Source organism: Cupressus sempervirens, chromosome 7, assembly GCF_028749045.1.
Source record: "Cupressus sempervirens isolate cs-2001-9-10 chromosome 7, ASM2874904v1, whole genome shotgun sequence".
NCBI lineage: Eukaryota > Viridiplantae > Streptophyta > Pinopsida > Cupressales > Cupressaceae > Cupressus > Cupressus sempervirens.
In genome coordinates, this window is record NC_143124.1 from 275,544,413 (window position 1) to 275,555,122 (window position 10,710).

The following is a 10,710-nucleotide window of genomic DNA, read 5'->3' on the forward strand; positions in this document are numbered from 1 at the left end:
ATTATAATCCATTTTATCAATTGAGGTTGAAAAGCCTTCATTGCATGTACCATTATAAAATCTTGTCAAAGATAAAGACTACCATGTGTCTATGGTGCATGAATTGGAATTGCTTGATGAGAAACGCTAGAACACCCTAAATCATTTGTAGGCCTACTAGAAACAAAATTGTCTCCATTGAAGCTATAATAAGAAAGTCCAAGTCATGTTCTTCTAGATTGGAGACTTGGTAATAAGAAAGTCCAAGTCATGTTCTTTGAGATAGGAGACTAGGATACTTCATGATATTGCTTATAGTGCATTTGGAGTTGACATGTATTGATTTGTTATAGGTGCTCATGCAAACTTAGAGATGGTAGTGATGCTGATTTCTTTTAGACTAGAGAAGTATTCGTTAATACAATTGATAGTTTCAACAGGAAGTCCGACGTGCATTCACCTGATATGGACTTGAGAGGAGACTGTTCTTAGACGAGTTTTGGTTGAAGACTTGGATATCTTGATGGACATTCTCATTCTCCACTCTTGGTCTACTTGACGATTTACTACTTGAGAGGTGTAGCCCATTGTTTCTCTCAAGTGCATTATGTTTATGTTTGTCTTTCATAGATATGGATCTTGATCTATGACACATGTGAGTTAGTTCTGTAGAGTTTATTTAAGTGATGGTTTAACATTGATTATCTCCATGTGCATATGTTTTTTTAATGTTGATTGAGTTTGGAAGATAGTTTTATATTGGACATATTCTTTGGATTATGAATGATTATTCCTTGATTTAGGATTGGCTATATGGTATGGTTTGAGTGTTGTTGTGGCTTCTTGGTTAGGCTTTTATGGAGGAACTCATATTTGCACAATTTACATCTAGAGTTGTGTGTAGAAGGACATGATACATGTTATGATTTGCATATTTTCTCTTTGGTCTCGCTTATTTTTCTAAATGTTCGATTTTCACTTACATTGGATATGGGATTTGTTGGAGATTGCAATCATTGGTTTGTGTTTATGTATATGTAATGTAAGAGATGACATGGTTATTCCTTTATCTCTTTCCTTTGTTAGTTGTGGAGAACTTGCAAGAGTGTTGGAGACTTGTCATGAGAGTTTTTCTTATAGGTTATCAACTTATGTGTTGTGGATGTCATTGATACTACATGGATTCACTACTATGAGATGTTGAGTGGATTGGTTATAGATTTGACATTAGTTTTTGCACTGGGAGCTTCTTGGTATATATGTGGTAGATATTGCATGAGAGGTTTGTGATTGCAGTTTATGGATTAGATATGTTGATGTTGTGAGATTCATTTGGTATACTTTTGGAGGTATGGGCAATTGGATGGGTTGGCACTTTCTGTGGGTGCTATTTCAGCTATCGATATTTGACAGCTACAAATACATGTGATTACCGTTGGATTTGGTGTTTGTGCTTAGTATTTTATTTGGTACATGGTTTTATGATTCTTATGTGACAAGTTGGGTGGCTTTCTCTTTAGATGGCTTCTATGTATGTCTAGTGGTAGTGGCATAATATGAGGAGGGATCATTCATGTTCAAGATGTTGGATACTTTGATTTTGTTGTGGGTACCAAAATGGAGCATATGATGTGCTTTGGTCCATGATGGTGGATGTGCTAGGAGGGATGGTGGATTGTGGCTTGTACTTCATATTTATTTTATTTAGATGTTTTCTCACCTCTTCATAAAATTTCATAAGAATTCTACAAATTATTCAGATTCAACACTAATCTTTTCTCGATTGTCCAATTTCCTGAACTTAGAAGCATTTATGTGACTAGTTCCATATAAATTATGGAATGATAATTTTTTAGTGCTTCTATTGACATAATTATTGGATGCAAAATTTTGCCATGGTAAAATTAGATCTCACCCCTTTCATTTATATGAAACAAAGCATCTCAATATGATCCCTTGACACTTATTTGCCACTTCTATGTGCCCATGAGTTTTTCGATGGTGTATTGAACTGACTTTTGAATGTCTTTAGATTTTTCCACAATGTCCTCCAGAAGTACCCACCAAACTTAGTATTTTGATGTGAAATTATGCTTTCTGGAAGACCATGTAATCTCACTTTTTTGAATTTTTTTGCCACATACACGTCATTAGTCTTTCTAGATAGAGAAAAAAAATTCCATCTTTGTGAACCTATCTATTAACACAAAAATAGAATCATATTGTCTTTGAGTAATTAGTAAACCAAGAACAAAGTCCATAACAATATCCTCACATGATCTTTTTGGTTCAAGTAACGTCTAACCTTGTATTTTGCTTGGTTCCTTTTTCCATTTGGCATATTCTACAATTGTGCACAACTTTATTAAACACCTTTTTTCATTATGGCTGATCCTGTATTATACTTCCGTTTAATTAGATTCTCCCTTACATAAAATCTTGGAATATATTATTGACTGCCTCTAACTAACATACTGTCTAGAATTATTGAATCAAACCATTTGGTTCTTTCTAGACTCACAGGTTTCCACGAGATCTCCATACCTCACCAAAATTAGAATCCTTAGGATACAAACTCTTGAGGCCTTGAAACCCATAAATTTCAATATGCATCACACCCAACAAATTTCGCCTCATGCTTATGTCATTTGGAACCCTACTAGACTTTCCACTCTTGCGCTTCAAAAAAAAAATGCAACTCTGCAAAAATCCAACCTATTTTAAATTCTTTTTGATTCAAATTTCGTTGGCTATTCAAACATTGTAAAGCGTGATGGTTAGTAAACACTTTTTATTTTCTTTTTTAAAAGCAAAAGACAATGTATTTATTTCCTCAATGCCTGAACTATAACATAAATCTCCTGATCATAAATATAATATTTTATTTTGGCATCAGTCAACATCTCATTGCATAAACAATGGATTTACCTTCGTCACTTGAAATATCTCCAATGACATTGGCACTAGCATCAAATTCTACTTGAAATACTTTATTAAAATTTTGATGTTCCAAAACATGTTGCTCTATAACTTCTCTTTTCAACAAATCAACTCTTTGCTACTTTTGTGTCCCACATAAAATCTTTTATATCCCCTCTCATGGTTTCAATTAAGGGTCCATAGATACTAGTCAAATAATTGTTAAACTTTCTCTAGAAACTAGCAAAATCATGAAAAGATTTTAGGAATCGAGGCCTTTTTTGGTGCTTGGATGAGTTGCTAAGATGTTGTATTGATGACTAGTTTTGTTAGTAATGACAACATATGTTTTTATGTTCATGATAGACACAGTTCTATATATTGCAAGTGATTTTTTAATTCAATGAAGTTAGTTGGTGACTTCATACAAGCTTATATGCGGGTAGTAGAATGGATATATTTATCATATCTATGTTCTTTATGCATTATATGATGATTTGGTTAAGTTGCAGTTTGCTTGGTGAAGATTGGTAGCATACTGGTGTGTGTAGAAAATGGTTACATAGGTAGTTGCAAGTATATTGGCTATATCATATTGGCAAATAGGAATGAACCTTGGCAAGCTTAAAAGGTGATAGAAGACTTGCTTGTGTGTGTATGTTTGAGAGTAAAAAGCATTTGGATTATTCTAAAAAGGTTGCTAGTGTGAATCATGTGGTGTGTTTTATTAGTAGCTGACTATGTTTCATTGGAAAATGTAATATCTTTATGCTAACATTTGGGAAACTTAATATAATGGTTGCGATGATGCTTACAAAGGTGTGTATGCATTAGCATGGTCCTATGTAATTAATTGTACATTGGCAAAGTTCTAACACACCCGACCTAATCAACTATTCAGTTCCTATTGCAGACTCCAATCTAGCTACTACAACCCACTGTTGGTATGCTCAAGCTATTATCCTATTGAGTTTAGTTGGGATCGACATCAGCCATCACCCTCCATACTAGTTCTCATTAGACGCTCTTGCTCATCTACTCCCCTCTCGGCAAGAGTTGAACAGGCATTTCAGACTTGACATCTACAGGTGGTATATCATATGGACCTAGGTGGATCCTCTAGGGGGATTACGTCTGAGGATGACTTTCTACGTCAAGCACTTAGATATTCAGGATGGGATTATTGTTCGCCCTGAGTATTGAAACAAATACTGGACACACGCCCTGCGTATCTCCCTTGGCTCCTTTAGGGTGGGCTCACACAGACTCCGAATCCAGGTTGATCACCATATTGCTTGAGAGGATTGGGCGTGCACACTTTGTACCTTAGTTGAGGCAGAATATGAGACTCATTTTCTTTTCAGATGCCCCATATACTACGAGATTAGAGGGAGATTTTACTGTCTGTTTAGAGATTGCAGATACCTCTCAAATTTTTTTAGGTACACTGATCAATGTTGCATTATGCTCTATCTCCATGAGTCCTTGCAGCTTCATGATCATACTTTACAACTTCCATTTTCTAGGAGTCAAGCCCAAACACAACTTATTACGACCTTCTTCTCGCCCTTAACTCCAGTTCGGGGTGTGAAGTGTCCATACAGTTTCCCTAATACGGGCCATTCCAGATCCGTGAGACCTCGCAAAGGACCTCTTTGCCAACAACACTCCTCTCGTAGCACTCAACGTTATCACAAGACCTCTAGTAGCCGCACTGATCAGTCCCTGTTGGACTTTTTACTTGCGAGGATAGATACCTAATCTTTTTCGTGATGTCTCCTACTTTCTTCTTCTTCTTTTGTTGTACTTGTTCTTTTGTGGTCACTGTTTGGTGCTCCCTTTGTCTGCTATTTTCTTGGTGTAAGCTTCTAGTCCAATAGACCCTCACTATGGTCGTTGGACATTAATAATATTATCTTATCTTATCTTATCTTATCTTATGTAGAATTACAAATTTTCTTGTCACAATAGTTTGGAGATTCATTCCATACATACGAAAACTATTATAATTTCTATGTAAGTAGAAGTTGTAGACCACATTACAATATAAAATCAAATATGACCCATATTATAAGGATGTTTAAATAGTGTTACAAGTATAGACATCTCAAATATGCTTCATAACATTTGTGTTGACTATGAAAATTTGTTATCAATTGATATTGATAATGATATGAGATAGATATCATCAAAGAATCCTTGCAACTTATAGATGCAAATGAACCCCTAATTCATAGCTTGGATCTTCTTGAATCAATGAATATAATATTGAGGGACTTCTTGAGATTGATTTTCCCACACTCTTCTTGGATGGTATTACACTGCCAATACAACCTTGCTATTGTCAAGTTAAAATGCATGAATATGTCATACACTTAATGAGATTCTACGATAGAAGATTTGAAAACCCTCCAAGGTTTGTATTACATCTAATAATGAGACATTGCAATCAAGGACTCTGTGTTTATTAACAAAAATCTAGATGACTGCATACCAACTACAGTTGAAAACCTTTGGATCCACATATAACAATTTCCAAAAGTCAATTGGTTGAAGAATTGATGCATTTTGGATCTTCTTTGTGGGGAACTTGAGCATATTAGAGAAAATGTCATGGTGAGATTTAAAAAATGATTAACCAACTAGGATCCCCTACTCTATTCTTCATATCTAGTTTGCAGATACTAAATGGCCAGAATTTCAACAATTATTTTCAAGTGGCATTCAAGCTTTGTAATTTTCCTCAAAGGAGTAATAGAAAAATTCATTTCTACGACAAAGTAATGGTATAGATAAGAATGACAAAATGAATTTAAGAATTTAAATCATGTATACTAACCAAGAATTTATTATTTAATTATATCATTAATTTAACTATGTTTATTTTATTTTCCTTTCATATTATACCAAAAATAATATATGTGGGCAACCATCTTATATAGGCATGTACTTTTTGTCACTATCGGTGTACCCCTTCCTCCCAAAGGTGCAAGTGCTAGTAAATATTAATAATATACTAACATTATATCATGTTGTAAAATGGGTATTGGCCAATAGTTGTGAAATATTAGTTAGGGAATTTTCAGTCTATTATTCACATAGACCCATATATTATATGGGATCATTTGGTGGACAACAAGTTGTGTTTGTAAAACAGAGATCATAATGAAGAAATGAGAGTTTTAAATCAATTATTCACCAACTTATAACTATCTAATCATGAGTGAGTTAAAATTTATGAATCATGAAGACAAATAGGCTCATTTTATATCTGCAATTATGGAAGTTGGAGGCAAAGGGAGAAATAGAGTGGAGAGGAGTGAGATAGCAAGTAAATAAATAAAAATAAAAATAAAAATAGAGAGAGAGAGAGAGAGAGAGAGAGAGAGAGAGAGAGAGAGAGAGAGGTTTTGGGGGGAGGGGGGTGGCATGGTGAGGGATAGAGAGGAAGATATAGATAGATATGGATATAGGAAAAGGGATGAACAAAGGGAAGGGGGGGGGGGGGGGGGGGGGGACAGGGGTCGGGTGGTGTGGCAAGAGATAGATAGGAAGATAATAGGTAACTTAGATAGAGATAGATATAAAAAAATATTATATGAAAAGGGAGGGAGGGAAGGAGAGAGGGGGATGGGGTGAGACATGAAGAGATAGAAAGCTTCACTTCTATATCTAGAAAAGAGTAATTATTAGAAAGCTTGACACATATTATAAGAGTAGGAGTTGATAAAAACATTGAATTTTCTCAAATATTTTATTTATTGGTGATTGGACCCGAACTGATATAAATCTAACTAGACCTTATGATTAACAAAAATATTTTTTAGTTAGATTTATTTAAATTCAATTGTGTTGATTTGTGAGCGCAAAGTGACATATCTTTGATCTTTTATCTTATGGAAAGATAAATATAGAGACTATAAAGGTCTTAATAGATTACAAAGCAAAAATTGAAAAATATCATTATTATTGTTCTTTGAAATTTGGGAAAGTCTTGATATGGATCAAAACTAGAGTTCATTTTCTCTACTCTATTTTGGTTAACTTTATTGTTGTGGTTTTAGTTTATGATTGCACACTTACTCTATACTTTCAAAACCACTCTTTGATCATCTTTGGATTCCACTATTAACCAATAATATTCTCCTCCAACTTTCATTTTGATAGCAATATTTTCAAATAAGAATATATGAAGATAATTTAGACATGCATATAGATTCTAGAATGATCACAAGATAATCTACAAATGTTACAATGACTTCAAAAATGAAAGATGCCATACAAGTATAATGATCACTGAATGATTTGTATGTGTTACAATAAGTACATAACTAGAACTAGTAAATACAAATACAAATTAATTTATTGGTATGTAATATTTATATATAAATTAAATAATAGATAAAAAGTAATAGTGACATACACCAACCATTAAACAATACTTTTGAATTACTAATTAGACAATAATGCTTTAGCTGAAATCTAGTTTATCATAGAATTTGAAGATTCAATTTTCTGAAGTATTTAATTATATATTTTAATGCATCATTAAATCTAGATTTTGATTAATAAGACTTTGAACAATTATATACTATGAAACTTATATTAATAGGCAATTAGTATATGTAGAATCGAAGAAAAATGATTAATATGCAATGATTCTAGAGGGATTGTGATTGACAAGGGAAAGACGTTATCAAAGCACTATTAATGTCAAAGAGGAAGGTCCCAAGAAATTGTCAAGCTATTGATCAAAATTGTACATCTAATAAGAATAATCCAGGTCATCGTGAGGTGTGTTCATGTTCCATGGAGTCTCTTATGTCTAATGTACATACTTGATAAGGTAATTATATAACGTGCATTCATATTGTTCTCATAGTGTAGAGCTCATGTTAGGAAGATTTTGTATAAACTAGCCTACCCCCTTTTTATATCTCTTAAGTTTGGCCTTGTTTGCATCTTATATAATTTTATATTACACTTCTTTTGCTCATGCATCCTGATGATAGATCATTGAATGCGCTATGAAACATTGATGATAAAATTACACACAATATAATCTAAAAGCTACTGATTGTAAAATAAACTAGCAATCATTCGATTTGTGTAGTTGTGTGTTTCTTGGTATATTCCATCATGATACCATAGCAAGGAAAAATATCAAGAGCACGTAATAAACACATTAGACAATGTTTGGTTTAAGATAGTGGCCTAAAGAAACAGATAAATTTGTCTATGATTTTGGGGCTAGTCTACACTAGTAAACTAGGCATGGTTATAATATTTCCAATTCATATTTTATTCTTAATTTTCTCTCTTTTGCAAAAGATTGTTGTAATGTAATATTGAGACAAACAATAAGTCCTTATCAATTGCAAATTTGAGCTTGGTTAATAATATGAAGGTAATAATTTTGCATTGGTTATGTGTCTATATAGTTGAAATCATAATAGACCCAATCATTGCTTTATTTTTAATCGTACAATCATTGCTTTATTTTTAATCGTAAAATATTATGAGCATGGAATATAGATTATAATAAAAAAGGTTGGTAAAAAAATTAGTATAGTCAAATTTAAGAATACCCTATATAACTTTTCAGGCATGTAAGTGCTATAATATCAATAACATTGATTACCTCTAAAGAAGAAATAAAATAAAATAAAAATTAAAAATTGAATGATCTTTTAGTTAAATGTTTTATAATATTTTATTTCCGTAAAAGTAAGATAGTAGACTCAATAAACTTATTTAAAATAGAAATTAAGAAATAGAAGAAATGCTTAATTATTCACTAGAAAAATTCAACACTAGACTAATAATTGTATGTATTTAATAATTCTATATATTACAAGTATTTATATTAATTAAAAATATAGAACGCTATAATTGAAAAAACTTATCTTGCTTAATTTAAATTTAAAAATAAATAATTTAAATATGGAAAGACATAATGTTTATTTTGATAGATAATGGGTCAAAGGCTAGACTAACTATTATTATGTGTCAAACTTGAATAAACTCAAACTTAAGACCTCCCACATGATAGGCTCACAAGTTACTGTTGCGTTCTAGGCTTTTGCTTATTCCCTATTAAATGCTTAGTTTTATTATTAAGAAATGAATTTGTTAGATGAAAAGTTTAACAATAATTTAAAAATTGATATATTCGCTACATTGTAAATTATATTTTAAATCAAATAATTGTAGTTTCTTTTGTAATATTCTTGGCAAAGTTCAAGAGAAAAAAATACATGCTAGAGGATTAAAAACCATGCTCTAGAAATAACTATATATTTGTTTGCTTGTGAAATTAAACTAGGCACTCCTTACGTAGACTTTCTAATAGTTTTCATTCTTGTGGCAAAATAAACATTAATTCTACTACTTGTTTGAGAATTAAAAGAAACCACAATGCTTGGAGGAAAAAAAATCAGCTTGCCTCTAGGCATAATTCTTCTACCATTGATATCTAGAAAGATGAAAATAAAAGGAATTACACTATTTATCGTTTGAAGATGGATGCCTCAATATAAGAATTTTCCTAGATGTAAACCCAAGATCAAGAGGTCAATAAATAACACAAAAGCAAGAGAGAACAAGATGGACAAAAACAAACTATTTTTTTGTGAAAATACAAAATTTTTAACTGTTGACCAAAATTTCAAGCAAAGTACAATGTCCATGTGTTATCTTATATAGGCAAGCTAATCGGAGAAGGAAGCACACAAGGATGATATGTGGCTCAATGAGAGGTAAGGCTACCTAGGTGAAAATAATAGATAATTCTACTATAGGTGGATCTTCTACCAAATTTATAATCATCATTCCACTACAAGTGAATGTGAAAAGGTGATAACAAGATCACAACATCAAAGGTGGAGTTTCTCGTACACTCTTTGTCCCTCGATGTGGAATTCCATAAGTGTCTCTTTTGCAAATTACTATTATATACATTATCCTAAGTTAAGTGAATTACATGAGCAATTTATTACACCAACACTCCAACCCCTTAAATAAAACTTAGGGGAATGTAGACTCTAGGTCACAACTATTGGGCTATTTTAGGTACCCACAAAAAAATGCAATTCAATCTCTTACCAAAGACGAAAAGGAGAAAACCCAATAGGGAAAAACCCCCATATAAGAAAAAATTCCTTCCATAAAAGAGAATTCAGATTTTTATTAAATCTTGGGTGAGATCTCTTTTAGAAGGGTTTAAAATGTTCAAAAAGAAATTGTAATTGAATTTTGTAATCTCAAATAAATAAATAAGAGAGTTTTTCTTTTACAAAACTTCTCTATGGGAAGAGTTGTCTATGATTTTTGGGAAAAGCCTTCAAAGATCTATAAGAAAAAATGTCTTTATGGAAGTGGTCGAATATCTAACCAAATAGACACATTTTATTCCATTGCCTCATGTTTTCTTTAAATTTGTCATCTACTCAACAAAGTGTTATTGCTAGTGAAAATGATATAGTCTTTAGAAATCATCATATACCAGTCACTAAAGCATTATATTAAAACTACATTTCATTATATACCACTCACTAAAGCATCGTATCAGAACTATATCACATGAAACTTTAGGACTGTTACAACCCGTTTTACTCAACTACGTAGATCTTATAATTTAAGAGATGCCTCTGCCATGTACTTTCACTTCTATTATAATATTTTACTCAATTAGATTAGACAACTCATTCCTACTCAAATGCTAATATCAATTTCCACCAAATGCTAATATCAATTTCCACCAAGTTGCTTTGTCTACATATAACACTTCTAAACATATATTCTCATTATTGT

General features: G+C 32.1%; 1 protein-coding gene across 1 annotated transcript in view; it reads left to right on the forward strand.

Annotated features, from left to right (window-relative positions):
• LOC149546481 (uncharacterized) overlaps positions 1 to 674 on the forward strand; it is a 91,122-nt gene extending 90,448 nt beyond the window's left edge. Inside the window, exon 5 of the mRNA XM_089791223.1 lies at positions 420 to 674. The gene's annotated coding sequence lies outside the window, so the exon portion shown is untranslated. The remainder of the gene's footprint in view (positions 1 to 419) is intronic.
• The last annotated feature ends 10,036 nt before the right edge of the window (positions 675 to 10,710 follow it).